The following is a 24,908-nucleotide window of genomic DNA, read 5'->3' on the forward strand; positions in this document are numbered from 1 at the left end:
GGGAACCTGAGATGATGACCTGAGCCAAAACCAAGTCAGAAGCTTAACTGACTGCACCACCCAGGCACCCCAGTTAACTCATTTACATTTTTGAAAAACTGTTTGAAAAATAATTATTTGACAAATAATTTTGTGAGATGTATGTATGTAAGATTCTTGATTGATTTTTTTTCAAAAATTTCAAAACTTTTCAATATAATAACCCTTGCCTTCTGGCGTGCATTGTTTTTTATGATAAATCACCTGCCAGTCTTACTGGTATTCCCTTTTTGTTCCAAGTTGTTTTCCTCTTGATTTCAAGATTTCCTTTTTGTCTTTGGTTCTCAACATTTTGATTAAGATATGTCTGGGTGTGGATTTCTTTAAGTTGATCCTAGTTGGAGCTCACTGAGCTTCTTAGATGTGTAGATTAATGTTTCATCAAATTTGGGAAATGTTTAGTCACTTTTTATTTAAATATTTTTGTGCTCCTTTCTTCCCTCTTCCCTGGTACATTTATTATGCCTCTGTTGTTGTATTTAATGGTATCACATTTTTCTGAGTCTTTATTTTTCTTCATTCTTTTTTCTGTCTGTTTTTCAGACTGTATAATCTCTTATCAATTTATCTTCAGGTTCACTCATTCTTTCTTCTACTTCAAATTTACTTTTCAGCCCCTCTAGTGAATATTTTGTTTTAATTATTGTATTTTTCAGCTCCAGAAGTTTCATTTGGTCCTTTAAAAATCATTTCTTTCCCATTATTGATATTCTCTATTTGGCAAGACCTTTTCATCATTCTTTCCTGTAATTCATTAGACATGGTTTCCTTTAGTTTTCCGATCATACTTATAAGGCTATTTTGAAGTCTTTATCCATTAGGTCTGACATCTGGATACTCTCAGAAGTCGTATTTATTGTCTACTCTTTCTTGTGTGTGAGTCACATTTTCATGTTTCTTTGCATGTGTCATCATTTTTTTTTTAAACTGGACATTTTAGATAATGTATTGCAAGCAATTTGGGGTACATATTCTCTCGTGACCCCTCTGCAATGCTTGTTGTTATTTCTTATTTGTTTAATGATTTTTCTGGTCTGATTCAGGGAAATCCCTCCTCCTCCTGCCCCTTTAGAGTTTGAACCCTCTGATGTTTAATATTCAGAAGGTGTCACCTCAGGCATGCGTATTCTTAGCATAGGATTACAGTGGTTTTAGCAGAGCTCTGTTTGACTTTCCCTAATCTCTCTGTTAAATTGTCTGCCTTGATTGATATCATATCTGGATGTTAGGCCCCATTAATTACCAGGTTTTTCTGTGTTGTTTTTAGCAATGCTTCTGGGCATGAATAGCCCCATAGTCTGATCCAACTAAATTGGTTCCCCTTTGTGGGGATAGTTTTCTGAGGCCTGTCTTTGTGGTTTGTTCTGACTACAAGAATAGGTCTATTTAGTTTTTCCTTTCTTTGGTTCTCTCTGATAAATAAGCTGGCCTCCAGTTTACTTTTGTTTTCCTTTCATACAGCTACTATTCTCCTATTAATTGCCTACCAGCAAATCTTCATTATTTTTTAAATTAACATATAATATATTAATTGTTTTAGGGGTACAGGTCTGTGATTCATCAGTTTTACACGATTCACAGCACTTACCATAGCACATATCCATCCCATTGTCCATCACCCAGCCATCCCAATCCTCCCATCCTTCTCCCCTCCAGCAACCCTTAGTTTGTTTCCTGAGATTAAGAGTTTCTTATGGTTTGTCTCCCTCTCTGTTTTTGTCTTGTTTCATTTTTCCCTCTTTTCCCCTATGATCCTGTCTTATTTCTCAAATTCCTCATATCAGTGAGATTATATGATAATTGTCTTTTTCTGATTGACTTATTTTGCTTAGCTTAATACCCTCTAGTTCCATCCATGTCATTGCAAATGGCAAGATTTCAGGTTTTTTTTTTTTTTTTTTGATGGCCACAATAATATTCCTACACACACACACACACACACACACACACACACACACACACACATATCTAAATCTATCTCTCATCTTCTTTATCCACTCATCTGTTGATGTTTTTGACAGCATCCTTAGTGCTCAACTTCTCCATACTCTTTCCAAATACATTCAATTCCTTTGGGGGAATTCTTGATCTTTCCATTCTTATTGCTTCCTTCTCTCTGTGGGCAAAGTCTCTGAGTCACTATTCTGGAGCTGTAGGCAGGGATGGTGGTAGATTCTCAGAATGATACCCCTGCTTTATAAGCAGGGCACTTGGTGGGATTGGTAGCTTCTCATTTTGTTTTTGTTTGCCTTTCCCAGTATGGAATCTCTGTTCTGTGAGCAAGATGGGACAAAAGTAACTGGGATCTCAGTATTCTTGGCCTGTTATACCTGGGGTAAAGCCTCAATGAGTCAGAGTTAGGCAGAGGAAGACAGCCCCATACCTCTAACATTTCTTGTCTGAAGTAGTGACTTTGTAGTAGTGAGCTCGGGGTGGGTGTGGGTGTAGGGGAGGGTTGGTAATGAGAAATACTGTTGACCTGCACCTTCTGGAGAGATACTGTCCTTGGCTGGTGGCGGGGTAGATGGGGAGCCCTTTGGTCTTAGAGGCACCACTGGGAGTAGAACTTCTATCCTGCTGATCTCAGGGGTGCCTAAGAGAGGGGTGATTTGTGGAGAGAGTGGGTTGTGGCCGAAATGCCACAGATTTTTGCTTTTCTTACTGATATTTAGTAGATTGTATTGAATGAATATTTCTTCCTTTGCTATATATCTTTAGGATAATTCACAGAAACTTTAAATAGTTGTTCTTAATAATGACTTTTACCAGCTATGATTGTTTCATTGAGGAGTGAATCCATGGAGCTACTCATGTTATCATTCTGGAAGTTGCCAAACCCCCCTCCCACCCCTACCCCCACCACACACACACATCAGGTAAATTTTAAGTTCATTTTGCTATATGAAGGCAGCCAGGAACAAAAGACTATATATTATGTAATTACATTTATATAGCATTCCCAAAAAGGCAAAAATACAGAGTTGAAAAACAGATTAATGATTGATAGTGGTCAAGAGCTGAGGGAGAGGTTGATTACAAAGGGGCAGCACACAGGAATTTTGGGGGTGATTGCACTGTTCTGTGTGATACTATGGTGGTCAATACAGAAATTTATACCACTCGATAGTATGAAGAGTATGTAAATTAATAAAAAAATCAACCAGGATGTCAAGAAGACCAAAGATGCGTGATCTTGACTGTGACTCATGAATGATAAACCACACTGAGAGAAATAGGGAAGAAAGGAGCTGACCTAAGTGACTTTGGATACTGTAAGGCTAAAGACAAAAATGATGACACACATTATGGTTGGTAACTTTGTTTTTCAAGTGGGCATGGGTTAGCAATTCTGAAACTACTTTACATGTATAATAGGATTGAACAGATGGGCGGATCTACTGTAGATAATGAAAGCCAGATTTCTTTTGTTGTCAAAGCATTTAGAAATAAACACAGTAATAATAGAATGAGCCGTGTGGTGCTAGATTGGAGTCAGAGATATCAATATCAACCATGTGTGTGTGTGTTTTTAAAATATATACAGATAAATAAATACAGATATATGTGTGTGCGTTAAAAGGTATCCATACGTGTGAGGTTCCTAGGAGCAGTGTTTCCATAGTAGTCATGAACATACTTAACTCCCAGATCTTCCTTTTTAATATTATCCTCTTATTAAATAATATCAGAGCTTCTTGAAGTAATAGTTGATTCCAGGGCTTGTGGAGGAAAATTCAAGGTAAGCCTGGACACCAGGTGATGCCAGAAAATATGGGAATACTAAAACAAAAAGTATAGGGACACACCAGGAGGATATAGGAGCTAACCTGAAAAAACTTCCAATGGCCCAAGTTAGAACAAATGGAATAAGAAATGATTCAAGCAAGAGCGTAAAACCCCAAAGTATTTGAATTACATCTCAAATAACAAAACTATTTATTTGTTCACACTGACTAATGACTGATTAAATACATGAATATGTGAGATGAAGAGACAAGTCTTTCTTGCAGAAATATTTCAGTTAATGCATGTAGAAGAATGAAGGAAATAGAAAACCACTGTTAGAACATCACAATATTAACTACAGTAGGCAAAATCCACCACTGAATGCTTACATTGGTGGGTGAATATTTAATAAGGAGCAGAGTATTTTCAGAATGTCACCATCCTCTCCCAAATATTTATGAGCAATGATAGGAAGAATAATAACTTTACAGAAGAGAAAACTGGCAGACACACTTTAACTCTGCAGCCTGGTACCATCACCGGTGATGATGATGATGATGTAATCCCGAATTAGATCCTTGTATAGAGAAACGACATTAGGGGAAAATCTAGTAAAATTCAAATAAAGCAAAGCTAGGTAAAGAGTAGTAAGAACTCTTCCTGTTTTTTTTTTTTTTAAACTCTTCTCTATGTTCAAAATTGTTGCAAAATAAATAATTGTAATAATTAAACAAAAAATACAGTGAAACAACGCTGTATTTTTGAGGTCTCAGGTGCCTGGGTGGCTCAGTTGGTCAGGCATCCGACTTTTGATTTCGGCTCAGGTCATGACCTCAGGCTTATGAGATCCAGCCCCCATTCGGGCTCCTAGCTCAGCGGGGAATCTGCTTGAGATTCTCTCCCTTACCTTCTGCCCCTTCCCTGAGCTTTCTCTTGCTTCCAAAATAAGTAAATAAAATCTTAAAAAAATGATTTCACAAGATGCTTTATGTATAGTAGATACAAAAAATTCTTTGAGCTGAGAAAAGAAGAGTAAGAAAAATCTTGACAGCATATATCTGAATTAAATCTCTGGAACAGACTACCAGAGGAGTAGAATTTGTAATAAAAAGTACTATGATGATGCAAGTCAGAAAGAAAAGACAAGCTATTGATGAGTTTCATTAGCTTATAATAGCAGACAAACAGGGATTATTTCTGCTTAAGAATACAAGTGGGTTTTCTTTCTAGTAAGGGAATTTTATATTGCCAAGACAGAATGAGTGTGAATTTGAGGGAACTCTAGGGCAGAATTAGGATAATTTGTAAAGGGGTCCAACAAACTTCAACTTTGTTGAAAACCTCATTCAACAACTTATTAATTACAGGTACTGTGACTCAGATCATCTGATAGTTTGGAATTTGGACCATCTTTAAAAAGAGGAAGCTCTGGGGTGCCTGGGTGGCTCAGTGGGTTAAAGCCTCTACCTTCGGCTCAGGTCATGATCCCAGGGTTCTTGGATCGAGCCCCACATCGTGCTCTCTGCTTGGCCGGGAGCCTGCTTCCTCCTCTCTCTCTGCCTGCTTCTCTGCCTACTTGTGATCTCTGTCAAATAAATAAATAAAATTTAAAAAATAAATAAATAAATAAATAAATAAATTAGAAGCTCTGATAGCTTCTAATTTTAAAGTTTGGAAAACTATGGGAATAACCTTTTAGACACAGGCTTACTTAATACAGACAGAGAGAATAACCAAAGGAGATAATAAGGAATTTTTACATTGAGTTAAAGGAAAAGAAAGGTCCAAATAAGGGTTGGTACCCAATTTGTACGTAGAAGGTACAAATAGCAAGTTTCTTAGACATATGGGATATAAACAAAGCATTAAAAAGCACATGATATCCTTAAAATGCTAGAATATCCCTAATTTTTCAATATATAACTTTGAGTATAATTAGAAAGGCTAAAGATGAGACCACTTGAAGAAATTCTGGAGGCTATTAAGGTTAAATTTTCTAGGGGCTTTCATGGTTTAGAAGACACTTGGGTGAGAAAATCTTGTTTTCGGTCCCATAATCTTGAGTGCTAGTAAACCTCAGCTTCCTGTGAAATGGTAGTAATATTGATCTCCTAAGGTTATCCTGAGATCAAATGAAATAACAAATATGAAGGACTTTGGCTAAATATTAGCATATTTTTAAGAAAATGCTACAAACCTCAAGTTTCAAAACCTGAAACTTAAAACGTTCAAGTCATTTGCTCAATAGAAAGAAGAAAAGAACCAATTTGTGGCCTGAACACACAAAATTCGAGGTGAGGGATTTGCCACTCCATGTACGCTCTCACTTCTCTAATATTTACGGTTTGTGGACAGATGGATCCCAGGTATAGTAACTTGAATCAACGGTTTCATGTTTCCCTTATCCGTTGGCAGGCACACTGATGCAGGGCTGCAGAATCCCCGGGCGAAGGCATTTACTGCCGCATTGTTGATGGCTGGAGAAGGGATGGAAAAACTTATAAGCGACTTGTTCTCTTAGAGTCGTTATTCAGATTGGCAGGTACAACTTAGAATATTTTGGTTCTGAAACAAGATCTCAATCCAAAAGGTCGTAAATAATTTTGTTGCCAGAGTGTCTTAAATAGGATTTAAAACACCCGGAATTGCCAGGCAATGAGGAACACAGGGGGAAAAAAACCTAGATTATGGAAAATAGGATAGATGTAAGTAGGATGCGGAGTGGTCAGGGTCGAGGCCAAATTTTTGTTTCCCTTGGTCTACATTTAAATGGGGTGCATATGAACTTATTGTTCAAGAGTCTTTAAGATCAAGAAGTATTGCCATTACTGACTGAACTGTTTAATTGCAAGGACTTACTTCTCTTGTTTACACCGACTGTTCTTCCTTCCCTCCCTCCCTGTCTGGTTCTCTCCTTCCCTCTGGGCTTCCCTCCCTCCCTTTCTCCTCCACTAGTCTAGCACGTGGCTTTTGGAAGCAGACAGTGGTAACTGTCTCTGTCACTAATTATGTAACCTTGGATGAATTACCTATCTCTAACCCTTAGTGTCCTTAGTTGTAAAATGGTGACTATAGTATTGGCCATTGTAGGCTTGTGATAGCAAGATGAGATCACGTGAATACTGCATCACACAGTGTGGGTACATGTACAGCCTCAAGAAATGCAAGCTGTTGCTATAATTACTACTACCATCACTATTAATTCCTGTTTTTGGCTGTCTCCAATGTACTGCTCACTGTTGCTGGGTGAATTCACGTTTTTTTTAAAATAATCTAAGTGGTTCTAGAAGTAGATACCATTATAAATTCTCCTGTATTTGGGAACTTGGAGAATATACTGGATGTAACTTCGGCTTTGCTCATCCAGTCTCTGCATACTTCTTTCATACACGTGTGACATTAACACGACCTTCAGTGACATTACCTTGCCTCCTCTCTCTTTGGTCAGCCCTTTCTGGTCTTCTGTTTATTTCCACCCACTGCTGTCCCCTCCTTGTCCTTTGATGACCGTGCTGATCTTGCAACTCCTGGCAGGCCCCGGTGATATTTGGTTACTATCTCCATGTCTCAGCTAAAAGGTGATAAATGATTTTCTATTAGTCTATTTTAACCTCTTGCCTTGTCTGTTCAGTTCTTTGCAACACTGACCTTGGTGAGGAGTCTCACTTTTGTTTTTTAATTTTAATTTTTTAGCTTTAAAAAATTTTTAATCTATTTTATTTACTTATTTTATATATATATAGAGAGAGAGAACATAAGCAGGGGGAATGGCAGAGGGAGAGGGAGAAGCAGGCTTCCTGCTGAGCAGGGATCCCGATGAGGGATTTGATCCCAAGACCCTGAGATCATGACCTGAGCTGAAGGCAGATGCTTAATCGACTGAGCCACCCAGGCACCCCAAACTTTCGCGTTTTTTTTTAAAGATTTTATTTATTATTTGAGAGAGTGAGCATAAGCATGGGGAGGGGCAAAAGGAGAGGGAGAAGCAGGCTCCCCACTGAGCAGGGGGCCCAACACGGGGCTCAATCCCAGGACCCTGAGATTGTGATCTGAGCTGAAGGCAGCCCCTTAACCGACTGAGCCATCCACGTGCCCCAAGAGCCTCACTTTTTAAAAACTAGGGTTTTGTTTTTGTTTTTGTTTTAAGCCTTATTGATAATGTAATCATGTCCTTTCTGTTTCAGTTTCATTTCTGGTTCCTGTTCTTGCTTCTTTTAGAGACACTAGAATAGTGAGAGATTGTGTAGTCTAGAATCAAACAGATTTGGGGGAGAGTTCTTGCTCTTTTGGTTTCTCTTCTGTGACTTGGGGCAAGTTCAACTTCCTTGAAATTGCCGAACCTCTCTAGGCTTCAAATGTCTTATTTATAACCTATCACCTCCCTCCCCTGCATAGGTGTAGAGTGTGAAGATAAAATTGTGTCCCATATTCATGCTCATTAGTGCCTCTCAGGCAAACAAAATGACACATTTTTTTAATGGATGTCAGTAAGCCTCTTTTCTCAGCCACCCCAGTCCCTGCTCAATGGGCCCATGCACAGCATAGCCATGGCACAGGGATAGAGGCTGTGGAGGGGCTCAACAACATAGATTACTACTCCCCAAGGGTTGTGTCTTGTTTCGTGCCTACCCTTCATGGTGGGTTGATTACTTGGGACCCATGCCATCATGGGGGGGGGGGGCACCATTTCCCCACCAATACTGATATGTAATCCTGATACCGATTTGCCTTCCCTGCCCCTAATGCCTCTGCCAGGACCGCCATCCATGGATTCGCAGAATGTATTATCTGTGATCATGGTATTCCTGTACAACTTTGTGCAGGGTCTCACAACTAAAATGTGCAGCCATTGGCTCCAGCCTGTGAAGTTAACTTGTCTTACCCCTTATCTCATCACTCAAAAGCAGCTTTCCCAGTGGATGAGTGGAATGGAGACCATAGCTGGAAGGATGGGTGCTGTTTTCCAGAATGCTGTTACGCTTTGAATCAGAGTCCAATGTCTGGTTGCTGTCTCCCCTGTGGCCAAAATACATGGCTCGGGAAATCAAGGAGTTAGGAATGGCTCCATGAATGATAATGTCTGAAAGCCCATTCTCAGCATTTTGGCTTCTCCCTCTACAACTTTAAGCTCTGGGGGTTTGGTAGCCATACTTCATAAGGAAAGAAGGCCTCTACCAGGTGCCACAGTACCGATTCATTGAATTGAAGATGAGGCAGCCACCTGACTTGTTAGGGATTTAAATGCCACTGGAGCAACAAGTAACATAGGTGGTTACTGCTGGCTGGAGTAATCGATCCTGATTATCAAGGGAAAATAGTGTTGGTAACCATTCCATGAGGCCACAGAGGACCGTGTCTGAAACCCAGCACATTTTCTTGGGAGCCTCGACTTAGTAGTTCCAAATCAAATAATAGAAGTTACAACAAAACCGAATTCAGACACATCAGGAGGGAAGGTTTGGGTTGCCTCACCAGGTAAGAACACAGACTTACTAAACTTTTGGCTGAGGATAGAGAAAGCTTGGGACAGACAGTGAAAGAAGGAAGTTGTAAACATCAGTGACAGCCTTGTGACCAGTTGTGTAAATAGCAAAGCAGTTTGTGTATTTTCCTCTTTGTATTGTATAGCTTTCTTTTTTTTTTTTTTTTAAGATTTTATTTATTTAATTGACGAGAGAGAGAGAGTGCACAAGTAGGCAGAGCATCAGACAGAGAGAGAGGAGGAAGCAGGCTCCCTACTGAACAGAGAGCCCGATGTGGGGCTCGATCCCAGAACCCTGAGATCATGATTTGAGCCGAAGGCAGAGGCTTAACCCACTGAGCCACCCAGGTGCCCCTTGTATAGCTTTCTTGAGATGATTCTCCAATTAGTAGTTAGGTAAGAGAAAATGCAGATGGGACCGTGGCCAAATTTGGAGAGTAGAATTGCATAGGGATAGATACCGAAATTGTTGAGATTTTTGTCTCCATTGATTTTGAAGGGAGGGTGTCTTCGTTTATACTAATAGGACATCATTTGTACTAATACAAATTCATTTGCATCTTGTTATGTGCACACAGCTGTGCTTTTGTTGTTTATAGGAAAGCGTATTGGTGGATGTGCATCGTGGAAGGGCTGAACCAAGTGCTGAGCTGTTTCTCAGGGGCACATCCATGCTTTTGTGCTCTGCTCTGTGATGTTGGAGTTGGAGTTGGGACTGGAAACCACATTGCTGCTTCGCCCTCTGACTTCCTGTTTGAATCGTGCACAGGGGAGGGACTAGAGGGAGTCACCAAGGTGGGAAGGGGACAAAAAGACATTCTCTTGCCTGTTTTTCTGCTTTCTTCCCATGGATTCCAGCTCATTTGGGGTTCCTATGCTCATCACGTCGGCAGCAGCCCCCAGCCCCACCCATGACAGCAGGCTTTTCAGGAGGCGGCAGCTGAGTTCAATTTGAAGTTTTCCGAAACTTACAGAATTCACTTAAATGTCCTGTCTCCGAGAAACCATCTCTCCCAGGCCAGCACCTTCTAGGAGATCTGAGTTTTAACTCCACAGCTCCTATTTCTAAGGGCCCCAGTTTAATAATTCTGGCATTTTCTATTGTTTCCCCTAGTCCTGGGAGTGCTAAGTTCTTCTTATAGCCACTACCTTCGTAATACCTTAGAGTTCTCTTTTTGTCAGTTCAGTTACCAACTTTAGGGGGAATGCTTTTTATTCAGTTATCTCTGAAAAGAGAAATGGTGTGATTTCGGCCTCTTTTTAAGATTTTATTTATTTATTTGACAGACAGAGATCACAAGTAGGCAGAGAAGCAGGCAGAGAGGTGGTGGCGGTGGCGGGGGTTGGGGGGAAGCAGGCTCCCCGCTGAGCAGAGAGCCCAATGCGGTGCTCGATCCCAGGACCCTGAAATCATGACCCGAGCCGAACGCAGAGGCTTGAACCCACTGAGCCACCCAGGTGCCCCAGATTTCGGCCTCTTGACTTGACCCTGAATGATACCGGAAGTCTCATAAAAGCACTTTAATTTGGAGAAAATTTTGTGTAGGAAATGTAAAATATGCCACAAGGGAAAACATCTCATAAATATTTGAAATTTTCCATCGAGGGAGTAACTCAACTGAGTTGTCCTTTTTTCCTCTTAGTTCTGGCTGATGAAGAGATCTACTCACAGTCGCTGTAGGGGCAGCCCTGCAGATGACAAGCTAATACACTTCTTCCCACTTGCATATTCACAAATCATTTCCTGTCTTTGCCCACCAGGGATTCAAGGGCTGTTGTAAGTGAGGCCCTAACACATGTAGGCAGTGCCAGCAATTCTCTTCCCCAGTGGGAAATTCCCATGTAGTTTATTTGTTAAAATCCATTTCGGAAGTTCCAACTGACACAAATATTTTGCTTACTTTCTAAAAATTTCAGGATTCAAAAATCTACTACATAAACTATGTTTTATGCATAAATGCTCAATAATGTATTATAATGAATGTCTGCCAAACTCTTAAGTGGAGCTAACAGTGAAATATAGAAATTGAGTGTCCCTTTTATCCCTGTTTTAATAATAAATAATTTTATAACATTACCTACAGAATTCAGGAAGACATGAAGAATGCCCTAATAGCAAAGACTGAGATATTTAGGACAAAGTTGTAAGTTTATTTACTATCAGGCAATAATATCCAACCACCAAGGTCAATTTTATATAACGTGCAGGCATCTGAGGAGTTCTAAAGTGATAATGTATCAGCAGATATAATGAAATTATACATAATTAAAAAGAATCAGAGAGTCTTATAAATTGACATTTAATATCTATCTGAAGAATTATAATTTGTATCTATTTCCTCCACTGGAAGGGCTGTGATCTCAAAGGCAAGAGCATGTGTTAGTGTTTGTATCACCTGATACAGTGTCTGATTGTATTAGTTTTCAGTTATTGCTAAAACAATTTTTTTTTTACATAACCGCTTAAAACAATACAAATTTATTATAATTCTGGAGGTCTGAAATCTGAAATAGGTCTCACTGGGCTAAAAGTCAAAATGTCTGCAGGGTGAAATTCCTATGGGGGCTGTGGGGGAGAACTCACTTCCTTGCCTTTTCCAGCTTCTAGAAACCGTGCATGTTTTTTCGCTCATGGCTTCCTTCCATCTTTTAAAGCCAGCAGTGGACATTTGAGTCTTTCTCCTACTATCCATCACTTTGAAACAGATTCTTCTACCTCCACTTTACTCTTTTAAGGACCCTTGTGATTGTACTGGGCCCAGCCAGATTTCCCAGGATAATTACCACATCTCAAACGCCTTGATTTAATTATACTTAGAAGGACCTTATTGCTGTGTATAATAACACATTGACAGTTTCTGGAGATTAGGCTGTGGACACCTTTGAGGGGTTTTTTTTTTTACCTACTGCACTGGTCTTCAGCAGAGAACCATTTTTGACTCAATGGACACAGTAAAGTTGCACATTGTACATAAAAATGGAGACGGAGAATTTCCATGTAAATATTTAGTATGCAGTGGTTAAGGGTATGCAATGGTGGGCGATGTGGTCAGTATTTTGAAAGAAATTATCTTCAAAGAATTTGTTTTAAAACCCTTACTTATATATTATATGTTATGTTATGATACAAATGATGAATTATTTAAATATCTAACTATTGTCAAAGAATACATATTGGTATGTGGGAATAACACATTTTTTTAAATGGCACGTGTGTGACTTGAAATGTTTAGATGCACAGAGTAAGACAATGTGCAAGTTTTTCTAGAATAAATTCCTTGAAGTATGATTTCTGGTTGAGCAGGTAAGCACAATTTAAAGTTCAGTAAAAACTACCAAAATGCTTCCCAAAAGGCTGTGCTGATTTATACTCCAGTCAAAACTGAATAGAGAATGCTCTATTCTCACATCATTGCCCATACTAGATGTTACTGGTTCCTGCTGCTTTCTTTTTACTAATCTGATTCAAAAAGAAGTGACATTTGCATTTCATAAATGTTAGCACTAGTACTTTCATTTCCTAGATTAAAACTGAGAATGGGGGGCGCCTGGGTGGCTCAGTGGGTTAAGCTGCTGCCTTCAGCTCAGGTCATGATCTCAGGGTCCTGGGATCGAGCCCCACATCAGGTTCTCTGCACAGCAGGGAGCCTGCTTCCCCCTCTCTCTGCCTGCTTCTCTGCCTACTTGGTGATCTCTCTCTTTCTCTGTTGAATAAATAAATAAAATCTTAAAAAAAAAAAAGAGAAAAAGCTGAGAATGGGAATTCTTTAGGTTGATTCATCTTTTTTTTTTTTTTTAAAGATTTTATTTATTTATTTGTCAGAGAGAGAGAGGGAGAGAGAGCGAGCACAGGCAGACAGAGTGACAGGCAGAGGCAGAGGGAGAAGCAGGTTCCCTGATGAGCAAGGAGCCCGATGTGGGACTCGATCCCAGGACGCCGGGATCATGACCTGAGCCGAAGGCAGCTGCTTAACCAACTGAGCCACCCAGGCATCCCTAGGTTGATTCATCTTAACTGTTAAATATCTATTAGATTTTAAGAAGCCCTTACTTTTGTATATTACGGATTTTAACCCCTTTTCTATTTATAAATGGTAATCTTGTTCCCCTGAGTGATGCTTTTCAAAAAGACCTTATTTATTTATTTATTTTACCAAACAGGACATTTTGGTTTTTAATGTGGTCAAATAAGTCAGTTTTTTTTCTTTTATGGCACCTGAACTTTGTGTCTTCTGTAAGAAGACCTGCCCTCTCAAAGTTATTAAAATATCTGGGGCGCCCAGGTGGCTCAGTGGGTTAAAGCCTCTGCCTTTGGCTCAGGTCATGATCCCAAGGTCCTGAGATCGAGCCCCACATCGGGCTCTCTGCTCAGCGGGGAGCCTGCTTCCCTTCCTCTCTCTCTGCCTGCCTCTCTGCCTACTTGTGTCTACTACTACTGTATTTAAAATCTTTTTTAAAAAAGTTATTAAAATATCTGTATTTGCTATTTCTTTGACATTTTTATAGCTGTTTTTCTTTAAAGACTTTATTTATTTATTTGACAGAGAGAGAGAGGGAGAGATCATAAGTAGGCAGAGAGGGGGCAAGTAGGCTCCCTGCCGAGCAGAGAGCCCGACGTGGGGCTTGAACCCAGGACCCTGAGATCATGACCTGAGCCAAAGGCAGAGGCTTAACCCACTGAGCCACACAGGCTCCCCTATAGCTTTGTTTTTAGCTCTTTATTATACCAAGAATTTTTGTCTATGATATGAGATTCTAAAATAACTTTGTTATTTTTCGTTTTAAACCAGGTAAAAAGCCATGTATCCCAATGGCATTGATTGTTGTTAAGTCTTCTGTTTCCTGCTGGTTTGAGATAGAACCATTATCATGATAAATGTCATATGTGTAGGGATATTTTTCTGGATTCTCTATTCTGTTTACAGTCCAGTCTATATATCTCTGGATTGGTTTCTTGCTGATTTTTAGTTATCCTATTTGCATAGTATGTCAGGCCAGATTTTCTTCTTTTTTAAAAATGACCTTGCTCATTTCATGAATCTATTTTACATAGATTTTAGAAGGATGAGGGATTTTCTTTAATTTATAAATTAATTTGGGGCAAATTCACTTTTACAATATCAAATGTTTCTAACCAGGAACATGGTGTTTTTCTAGGATTTAAGCCTTATTATATGTCCTTGTTAAGATTGACAGTTATTCTAAAAATATCTTTTGCACATTTACTTTATCTTATTCTTAGTTATTATGTGAGTGTTGCTTGAATTCTGAATGAAATCTTTATGGGCTTCGTCTTCTAATTTGTGATTGTTAGCGTGTGAGATAGCTACTGATTTTTATGTTGATATTGTTTCCATCTGGCTTTGTAAACTCATATGTATTTTAATAATTTCCTAAATGTTTTGCTGGACATCACACTGTTGGTAGAGAATGCTAATTTTGTTTCTTACACTACATGCTTGATTCCGTATGTTTTTTTTTTTTTCTTAGTGTTTTTGCCAAGACCTATTTTTTGTCCCTTTTATTCTACTGTGGGAGACTTCTTATGATCTTCCAAATCACTAATTGAAATTTTTCTCATATGCATATCCACTTTACTATTTATTCATCTGTTTATATGTTTTATTTCAGCCACATTGTTTTTAATTTCCAAAAATGCTGATTCTTTCCTTCCTTCTCTTCCTCCTCTTTCTTCTAGTCTTTCTTTTCAACTGTTTTTTTAAAGGAAGGCAGTATTTTCTTTAGTCTTGTTGATTATAATAATTATAATCCATTTAAAAGTTCTTTTTATTTCTTTCAGAAATTCTTACTTTTTAGGGATTAATTCTTTTTGGAATCCTTTTTAAAAAAGATTTATTCATTTATTTGAGAGAGAGAGCATGAAGGAATGGGGCAGAGGGAGAGAGAGAGAATCTCAGGCAGGTTCCACAGTGAGTGCAGAGCCCAATGTAGGTCTTAATCTCACAACTCTGAGATCATGACTTGAGCTGAAGTCACAAGTTGGATGCTTAACCCCCCAGACATCCCTGGAACATTTTTTATCACTCTATTGGTTTCACTTAAATGTTGGTGATTCTTGTTAGTTTTTTAAATAGGGTTGAAGGACTCAGTTGATTGGTTTCAGTTGGATGGTTATTTCCTAAGGGAAAAATAGGAATCCCTATTCTTCCAGCAATGAATTTGGTCAAATCCCAGGAACCTTGGCTGTGGTGGTGCTTCTGTAGAGAGAGGAAGAAGGGAGTTGGGTCTTTGCTTTACGTCATGGATGTGAGCCTCTGGAGCAGAAGCTTTCTTCCTTTATAAGGTTTTATCTCTGGCATCTGAAAGCTCAGGTTTGATATTTAAGCCAAATGCTGCTGTATAAGCTAACCAAAGACCCATGTTAAACTTCTAGACACTTACTATTTTCTCCTAACAGTTATAAATTCAATATGGTGGAATAAAGAAATTGGAAGCACTAATCTGTAATCACATCCCGAAGAGTAAACAGACATTAATTTATTCTGTGCTTTAATGCCTGTTTTCACTTTGCATTTCATATCCATTATCTTTTGTCTGAAGCTGTGGGGAGGGATGAAGATTTGCTGGAACATCCATGACATGCTTTGGAGATGATGATTTTGGAATGGTGATTCGAGTTTAGGATTCACTTGAGGAGACCGCTGGAGATAAAGCTGGAGCCAGGCTGTGAAGAAGTTCACATTTATGTTTGGGGAGTTTGGACTTTATCTTGTCAGTAAGGGAGCATTTCTGATGGGGTTTGAGCAAGGAAATATTGTGATAAAAGTGACTTTGAGGCTGGTCTCTGTGATAAATATGAGAAGGAGGTGCAGATGCCATTGTGGTCATCCAGAACAAGATCATAAGGGCCTGAGGTAAAGTAAGGGAGATGGGAATGGAAAGAAAGTGACATATACGAGAGTCTGAACAATATGATTTTAGGCTTTGGTGGTTTCTTGGATGAGAGAATGAGGAGAAAGGAATGCTCAAAAAGACCTCAAGGTTTCAAGCCAAGTCACTACATGAGGTAGTAGAACTATGTAAGGGGATAAAAAGAGGCTGTTAGTTTTTTTCCTGATTTTAGCTGTCATTTAAACACACATCATCTTTATCTTTATCTTCATCTAATTTTTTCATCAGATGATTCATGCTTAAAAATATCAAATGATCAGAAGTGAATTATTTTATATTTTCTGTCCCCCAGTGCTAAGAATATCCATTGCTTTCCTAAGGGTGGAGGGTTGGCTGCAGGGATGGAATGTGCTGGTACCTGCCATCCTACTTACCACCAACACTACTCAGTGTGTCCGGGTAGGTGGCCCCAGTCCACATCTCATTCTGGACCAGAATGAAGGCTATTGGAATGGAATCAGTTCAAGGAGTTGATTCATGAAAAAGCTAGACCTTGACCTGTTTGCTTTTCCAAAGAAATTTCAAAATTTCAGGAAGGTTTTTGTCAGTAAAAATTGCTTCAGAAGTGCATGAAAATCCTCTCTTCATTCCTCTGTTTATTTTCTCAGTATATCTACATTCAAGAAACCCACTGTTCTCATAAGAGCACTGTCTTTTCTTGGGAACTCCATTTCACTGTGCCCTGTCGAGCTAGTAAGTGGCGTGGATAGAGCAGCTACAAGGTTGACAAAAAGGTTAAATGAGTGACTGTAAGTAATATGTCACGCAGAGCTTTGCTAGGAGTAAGCATCAAGAACTCCTGCCTGTTACAACTGTTAAGATTCAAGGGCGTCTCTTCCTTGTATTGATCATGTTGTGACATGATTTAAGGCCGTGGATCTCAAACTTCAGTGTGCATGAAGATAATCTTTAGGGTTTATGAAAACATGGATTACCAAGCCTTATCCCCAGGGTTTTGATTCAGCGGTCGTAGGTGGAGCCTGAGAATTTGTATCTCTAGCCAGTTCCCAGAAGATGTTCCTGTGGCTGGTCGGGCACTGAGTTTTTGAGAACCAGTGGTTTGGGGACTGGGATGAGGGTAATGTGGTTTGTATTCAGAGTGGAGTCAGTTACTTTGCCGTTAGGAATTCTGTTCTTTTCTGGCTGTACATTCTGAACCCTGATCTGATGTGCTCTTTGTTTTCTGAAGCAGCAGAAACCAGTCAGCAGGTGACAAATTTCATTACTCTCCTTTCTTTGAATTTTCCCAGGGATTACTAAGTATACCACTGTTAGTGCTGGCACTTTTCTGTTATTTTAAGGATTTGTTGGTTTCTCCAAGGTGGTTTTCCCTCGACACCAGAAGATGTGAACAGGAACCATCACACGGCGATGCTCGGTTCTGTGTTGGTATTTGCTATCCTGTAGAATTTATTTGTTTCACTTAATACCAATTTTAATCCCTGCTTTTCTTCTTCACATCCTTTTAATTTCTCATTTAATTAGTCAGAGTTACAAATGGCATCGCTTATAAACATCCTTGTCTAAGCCGAGCAATGTGGCTTTCGGCATCTCTGTAATGAAAGTTTAAACTACTTGGAACTCGAGCTTACATTCCTTTAAGTCTTTATGATCTAAATATTCTTTTCCATGATGCCAAAAAGGTTCTGTGTGATCATCTAAAGTTTGAAATTCGTTTTCAGATTAAAGGCACTGCCAAACTGGGAAGCAACTGTGTGAAGAAAATGTGTGGAAACACCAGTCATTACAGGTTGGTTTATAAAAAGAGTTGCGGATTGATCGGTCTTTGAAAAATGTTTGGTGACACGAAACTCTTTCAATCAGTTCCAAATCTGGCAACTCTCTTGTTGCATTAGATTTTCTTTCCTTCACTTTTCTTCTCTTTCTAACAGAGACAGACACATCCCTTTTCCTGCGTCCCATTTTAGATGACTGACGGAAAAGTAAACACCAAATATGAGCATGTGGGGATGGTTTATTTCTTTTTACATTGACTAGAAGGCAGTGTTGAAAGGGAGACACTGCTGTCATTTCACAATGTAGGAAATTTAGAAAAGGTGTGAGAGCTGTTTTAAATAATTTCTATTTTTGGATTATGCCATTCATGAGGGTATGTAGTCTTTCCTTTAGAGAAGGAATTTGTTTAAAGTATATCTGAGATCGCTTGGTGACAAATAAACAATGTGTTCAAAAGAAAGCCCTGTAATTTTTTCATTAGATGATTCATGCTTAAAAATGTCAAGTGATCAGAAACGAAAGACCCAGTGATCGGGTCATTTGAAACATATGGTTCTGGGAGTTATTATGTATGCCAACACTAAACATGGGACGTCGGTCCCTTCTTTTGTCCTTATAAAGATAGAAGAGCCCTTGGTGCCTGGTTCTTTTCTTACACTTCACATTCAGTGCCCTCGTGTTTCCCTCACCTGTGCGGCGGTGCCAGTGTCATGGTGAGATGTAAAGACGTGGCGATGGGTTTGCCAGAGTTCAAATAACTCTACTAGTTAGCCTTTGAGTGGTGTTGAGGAAACTACTTGCCTTCCTGTGCCTCCGTTTCCTAATTTGTCAACTCAAAATGGGCATACCTACCTAGATCCATTATGGCAAAGGTTAAATAAAATTAACACCAGTAATGCCCTTAGAGTGGTTCCTGGCACATAATAGCAGACTCAGTCCACGTTAGCTTTTCTTATTTACTTTGGTTGGACTTCCTGGTGTGATCAGTTATTTCCCCCCAAGAAGGAAGATTGTGACAACTAACCTCCCTGTAAATTGCTATTTGGGGTATCATTTGGGAATAGTACAGAGTTAAAATGACTCAAGTATTATAAATGCAGACCCATCTTGATGAAAATTGAATAAGTGATATTTTGGTCTTAAGTTCTATCTCTGCAAATTAGAAACCATATTCTATTACAGTAATTGCTCCGTACACTAACAATGGGAAATTCTTTTAGGCCAGTAGATTTCAGATTCTTTTGCTTAGTGAGATCTGTGATTTTTATTTCTGCTCTATTTTCTATGATGAGTGAAAAGTTTGTATAAAAAACATAATTTGTTAATTCCATTGAACCATTACAAATGATTCAAGTTAAATATAACTTCAGAGAAATGAATTCTTCTGAATATATTTATATTATATATAATATATATATTTGGACTTGAGAGGCACATTGTATCAGATGTATCAGATTTCTTTTCCCAAGTTCCTACTTGAACCTTGGTTCTTCCATCTCATTAAATCAATAACATCCATTACTTCTTGGGAAGGAAAGCCCTACAGGAGAGTCATAATTTGACTTTGAACTTTCAAATAGAATTTGTCACATTGATAGCAAGATTGTGATCTTGAAGTAAGCACCTTTTGTTGACAAAAGCCATTCTTTCTCGAGAAGGAAAAAAAAAGAGGGGTAATACATAGTGATTTTCTTATAAATCAAATGGTGGAGGCGGGATTGAGGAGCAGAGCAGAGCAGTGACATTCCCACAACATGAAAAGGAGCAAATGTCCAAGTGCTGGAGGGAGTCCCTGAAAGGGAAGTAGGTTGAGAAAGGGGACAGAATACCTTCACTTCTTTTTCACTTTTTTTTTTTAAGTTTTATTTATTTATTTGTCAGAGAGAGTGAGCGCACAAGCAGGGGCGTGGCAGGCAGAGGTAGAGGGAGAAGCAGGCTTCCCGCCGAGCAAGGAGCCTAGTGTGGGACACGATCCCAGGACCCTGGGATCATGACCTGAGCAGAAGGCATCAGTTGACCAACTGAGTCACCCAGGCATCCCCAGAATACCATCACTTCTGCATCCTGTGGCTTTCCGGTGGGATCTAGAAACTGGGAGGGGAGAATTAAATATTAATAAATCTGTCTGAATTCGAGAACATTGAAAGTCAGTACTCCCTTTTACTTGGGGGAAAGCCTGGGAAGGTTGCAGACCCTTCCTTCGTCGTGGCAAAATGTCCAGCAGAGAAAGCAGCTGAAGTCTTCTTCCCTATTCCCTCTCTACTATCCCCTTTCTGGGAGGACCAGTGAACCAGAGGATGATGCTGGATGCAGGGATCTCACTGCCAGCCACAGTGGCAATCTTCATGGTCATTGCAGCGGGTGCCAGATGGACACTGTAAAAATCTGGGACAAAGAAATGAGTCTCACCAGCAGAGATGTCCCAGCAGACGGCAGATCACGGGATGTCTCAGCGAGGGCAGAGAGAACCCAGAGGCTCTGGGAACCAGAAGGCTCCTCTTGACACAGACAACACTGTCTTAAGAAGTATTCCTTTTAAGACTTCCTTAAAAAGAAGTCTTCCTTTTAATGGTCAAGTTAAAAGATTTTTTTTGTTTGTTTGTTGTGTTATCAGAATGAGACCTGAAAGGAAAACATTAGCAGAGATAGAAGGTAAAGTAGGTGAATTTACAACAGAAATTTCACCCCAGCATAGAGTATTAGTCAAGATCATGATGCTGTGTTTAAAAGTACGTGAAAGGTAGTGCTTTCCAAGGCCTGAAAATCTGGCAATGTAAACACAGCTCATTCAGCCCCACGATGGACCACATGTACCCAGAGTCCCACTGTTGGGAAGGTTTTTAACAAATTGCTCTCCTTTAAATTCTGTCCTGTACGTTTCAGAAGCCTCTTTTGTCAAATAGTTCCTTAGCTCAGATACCTCAGTGATGTGTGTGTTTGTATAGGTATAAAGTACTGTGATTGACTCTTACGGTTTATTTCTTGATTTATTGCTATTTTTGTCCCTTTTGAACAGTTCTAATTATAACATATCAAGTTGGGAGGAGTTAGTCTGTAATTTTTAGCTACAGAAAAATGACTATTTGGAATCAGTTCTCTTTCTCTGCCATTACTGCTATTTGAAACAGAATATGTACATTTTGGCATGAAGATTTGGGTTTTTTAAGGAAGAAGCATATGGACCAATAGCAGATGTGCATAGCCCTTCAAATTCTACTGCTAGGCAATTGAATTCAGTGACCATACTGAAACTTGAGAAAATCGTGCTTACCATTTGGCTTTGTGGTATATTGACGTCTTGTATGTCAGTTTTCCTGTTTCATGGGATTTGTAAGCTTGAGAGACCTTGATGCTAACTTAATACAAACAAGATAAAACATTCTTAACAGAGTGTGCTGACCATATGTGGGGTTCATTTCATGGTGATTTTCATTTCCTTTAGAAAACTTCTCAGGAACCCTAGCGGTTTTTGTTCAGAAGTTTAAATGGCAAGACCGAAGGGATAGCGTGGCAAGCATAGGCTGCATTATGTCTAAACTTCAGATTGTGCTAACTGAATCTGAATCCATACTGTATCACAGATAACCAAGCCCGATGCTTTCCTGCATGTCGTACATTCATTGAATCGTCCATCTAGTTCCTCCTTGCTTCCCTGCCCCCACTGTGGGTTAGGGGTATACTAGGAACCAATGATGAGATGAAAGAGATGGAAGACATAGTGTAGGAACTCAAGGAATGTAGAGTGTGGTCAGGGCGTTGCACCAATAAACAGGTAAATATTACATTTGTGCAGGTCGATCTTGGGGCCTAGAGGATGAACTGATTCAACTTGGAGATGGTCAGGGAAGGGTTCCTTGAGTGCTAGTGAATTAATCTGTATTATCCAAACAGAAGAAGAAGGTTTTCAAACCAAAGGGGTAGAATGAAAGTGACACCTTTAGAGAACTTCGAGGAGTTTGGTGTGACCAGAACATAAGATGCATGTTGAGAAAATATAAGGATACTCCAGTCTAAGGACTGAAAATTAGGGGGGAAGTCAGATCATGAACCACCTAGGTTAAACCCCATAAAAACGCTGTCCGGTAGGTGGTGGTGTGTCTGCTTTACAGATGAAGAAACAGACTTAGAGAGCTTAGACATGCTTATGGCTACACAGTGAGCAGCAGAGATGGGGGTCTTCTGACCACAAATTCAGTGCTATGGCAGAGGAGTTTATTGGATTTTTTTTTTTTTAGTCTCTTAATGACCTCATTTGCTTTTAACAATATAATCAGCCATAAAATGTGAGAAAGTATTAAATTAAAATTGCTTTGTGGTTGTGAACAATGCTATTTAGAAAATTAAATTAGTGAAAAATGCATTAATACTAGTAATACTAATACTACTACTACTAATAATAATGTGGTTTTTGCTCATATTGGAATGGGCAAGAAGTTCCTCACAGTCTGTACTGAGCATGAGCATTTAAAAAATATGTTTCTGCCACGTGTATGGAACAGTCTTTAGCTCAGTCTTTCTGAATAGCCACCTGTCCAGAAGCCCAAGAGAGGAGACCACATAGCCAAGGGAGCTAAGGGATGGAGCAGACTGGAAGGTTGGCCTCATGTGGATTTTTATAAAATTTTATAAAATTTTTATAAAATCAATGCATGGTTTCTTCAGGAATAAGGAGCCAACACTACCAAATGGTTTGATGTTTTAGAATGACTTTACCATAGCAGAAACATTATAAGAATTTATTTTAGGGCGCTTGGGTGGCTCAGTTGGTTAAGTGTCTGCCTTTGACTCAGATCATGATTCCAGGGTCCTGGGATCGAGTCCTTCATCAAGCTCCCTGCACAGTGGGGAGTCTGCTTCTCCTTCTGCACCACCCCACTCCCTGCTAATGTGTGTGCTCGCCCTTGTCTTTCTCTCTATGATAAAATCTTTAAAAGAAGAATTTATTTTAGAACTCTTGGCAATGAAACAAAGCAAGCCAAAACAAAACTAACCCATGTCTTATCATCCTTTGGGGACCACAGAGGGAAAATCAACCTTTTTGAAGGGAAAATTGACTAACCTGGGGCCTATTCTCCCTAGGAGAGAGTCTATGTTAGGCTTTAGCCAAGGGTAGGTGTGTATATGATACATCTGAAATGGAGGGAAGGAACTATAAGATTCCTTTATGTTCTCAAAGGGACCAAATAAATCAGGAAAGATTAAGAACCATTTTAAGTGTCCCACCCCAGACTGAGTGTGTATGTGTGGATGTGTGCATGTTGGGGGAGTGGTGGCCTCAGATTACTTTTAAATTTGTAGTATTGAATTCTCCAGATTTGATCCTAAACAGGCAAGAGGTTTCAGAAAACATTTCGTATTAGTATTTGACAAAATAAGGTTTTAATTTTTTACATATTGAGCGATTTTCATAGAGCAACATACCGATCCCATTATCTCATCCAAACAATAGTATCAACGTTGTTCCACAGCAGTAAAGCTTATGGACCTATAATGAATGTTTAATATGTGAATTATAACAGAATTTTAATTATGATGAAACTAAATCAATACCACATCTTCCATCTCTCTGCTCATATAAATGCATAGAACGGTGGTCTTTAAGTTCAGTTGAGTTGATTAACAATTCCTGCTTTTTAAAATTTGTGACAGGCTACTAAATCTCTTGATAAATCCCCCTTTTAACCTCCAAGACTTTTTCAGATAATTCAGAGTAGAATATGAGTTGCTATAATAACTGTAAGCTAAAGTAATATACCATGCAGCAGCCATGAAATGCGGGGTACATTATTATGAAGTTTGTATTAAATTAAAAGCCTGAGTATGTAAAGGTAATTCAACCATAAAAAACTAAACAAACAAAACAAAACAAAACAAAATTTCATTTTATGTTATTGATAAAATTAAAATCTGGCAATCATGTTTGTACTCATCTGTAGGGTTTTTGCATATCCTCAATTATTTAAGTGTTATTTCTTTTAAAGAGTAGCTCTTTTATTTTGCCCAAATTATTGGTCTCAAAAGGTAAATTTAAGTTGGATAATATTGCATCCAATTAAGCAGTACATATTTCAGAATAGTAACTAAATATCAATATTTATCTTTTTTTAGGAGAGCTATGGAGAAATATGTAACTCAAAAAGCTGTAGTCTTATCTTATCTGAGAAGGTTTTGTTGATCTTTACATGTTTGGAGGATTTTTGTTATATGAATTCCACCCTTTTGCAAATCTATTTTGAGATGTAGCTGAAGATAAGAAAATGTCTATGATTCTGTTTAACCTTTTTAGAAAGAAGTTTTCTAACTCAGCATATATGATGAAGAAATTTTGAGCCCAACGTAAATTCAGATTTGCAGCAGAATGTCACCAGACCCCTTGATATATCAGCCACCTTTTTGATTGAAAAATCATTTTCTACAACATCCAATGTTCTCATAGCTTTTGGAATGTTTCAATCACACCTAATAATGCACTATAGTGCAGGTCCAACATTGTTTTTAAAAAGTACGTAGCTTCTTGCACATTATTAATCTCTACTTGTTGATATTTTGAAAAAATGGCCAATCCTTTTGCTGATGTGTACAAAGAATTGCTAGTATTGGGAACGGTTTGCAATTCTTTAGTTGCCATCTCCTCGGAGAACTTTATCACTTCTAAATCTGAAAGACATACAGGACAGAGTAGATACACTTAACATTTTGCAGCAAAATGTCTACATGTGTCAATGGCATGATACTAGACTTGGTTTAAACGTTTTGGAAAATAATTTTGAATTGGTACAATTGAAAAACAACTTAATGTAAGATGATCCACTGTTTTCTACTGTCTCCCTTTCATCTGGTTTCTGATGCCAATTGCATGTATCTGATACAAATAGAGGCTGTCTTCTGTGGTAGACCTGTTGTCCCCTCTAATATTACTGAAGAGACTGAAGGACATTAAATCTCATTAACAGTATTCGATACGAATTTGGTCCTTGTTATGCCAGTGCTTTTATATGGAATTTAGGCAAGT

General features: G+C 38.9%; 1 protein-coding gene across 2 annotated transcripts in view; it reads left to right on the forward strand.

The window, feature by feature from the left end:
* Positions 1-24,908, forward strand: part of SUGCT (succinyl-CoA:glutarate-CoA transferase) — a 763,713-nt gene that overhangs the window by 414,071 nt on the left and 324,734 nt on the right. The gene's annotated exons all lie outside the window — the stretch shown is intronic.

The sequence above is a fragment of the Lontra canadensis genome, unplaced genomic scaffold (genome assembly GCF_010015895.1).
Source record: "Lontra canadensis isolate GAN:19392208 unplaced genomic scaffold, GSC_riverotter_1.0 scaffold54, whole genome shotgun sequence".
In the NCBI taxonomy this organism is placed as follows: domain Eukaryota; kingdom Metazoa; phylum Chordata; class Mammalia; order Carnivora; family Mustelidae; genus Lontra; species Lontra canadensis.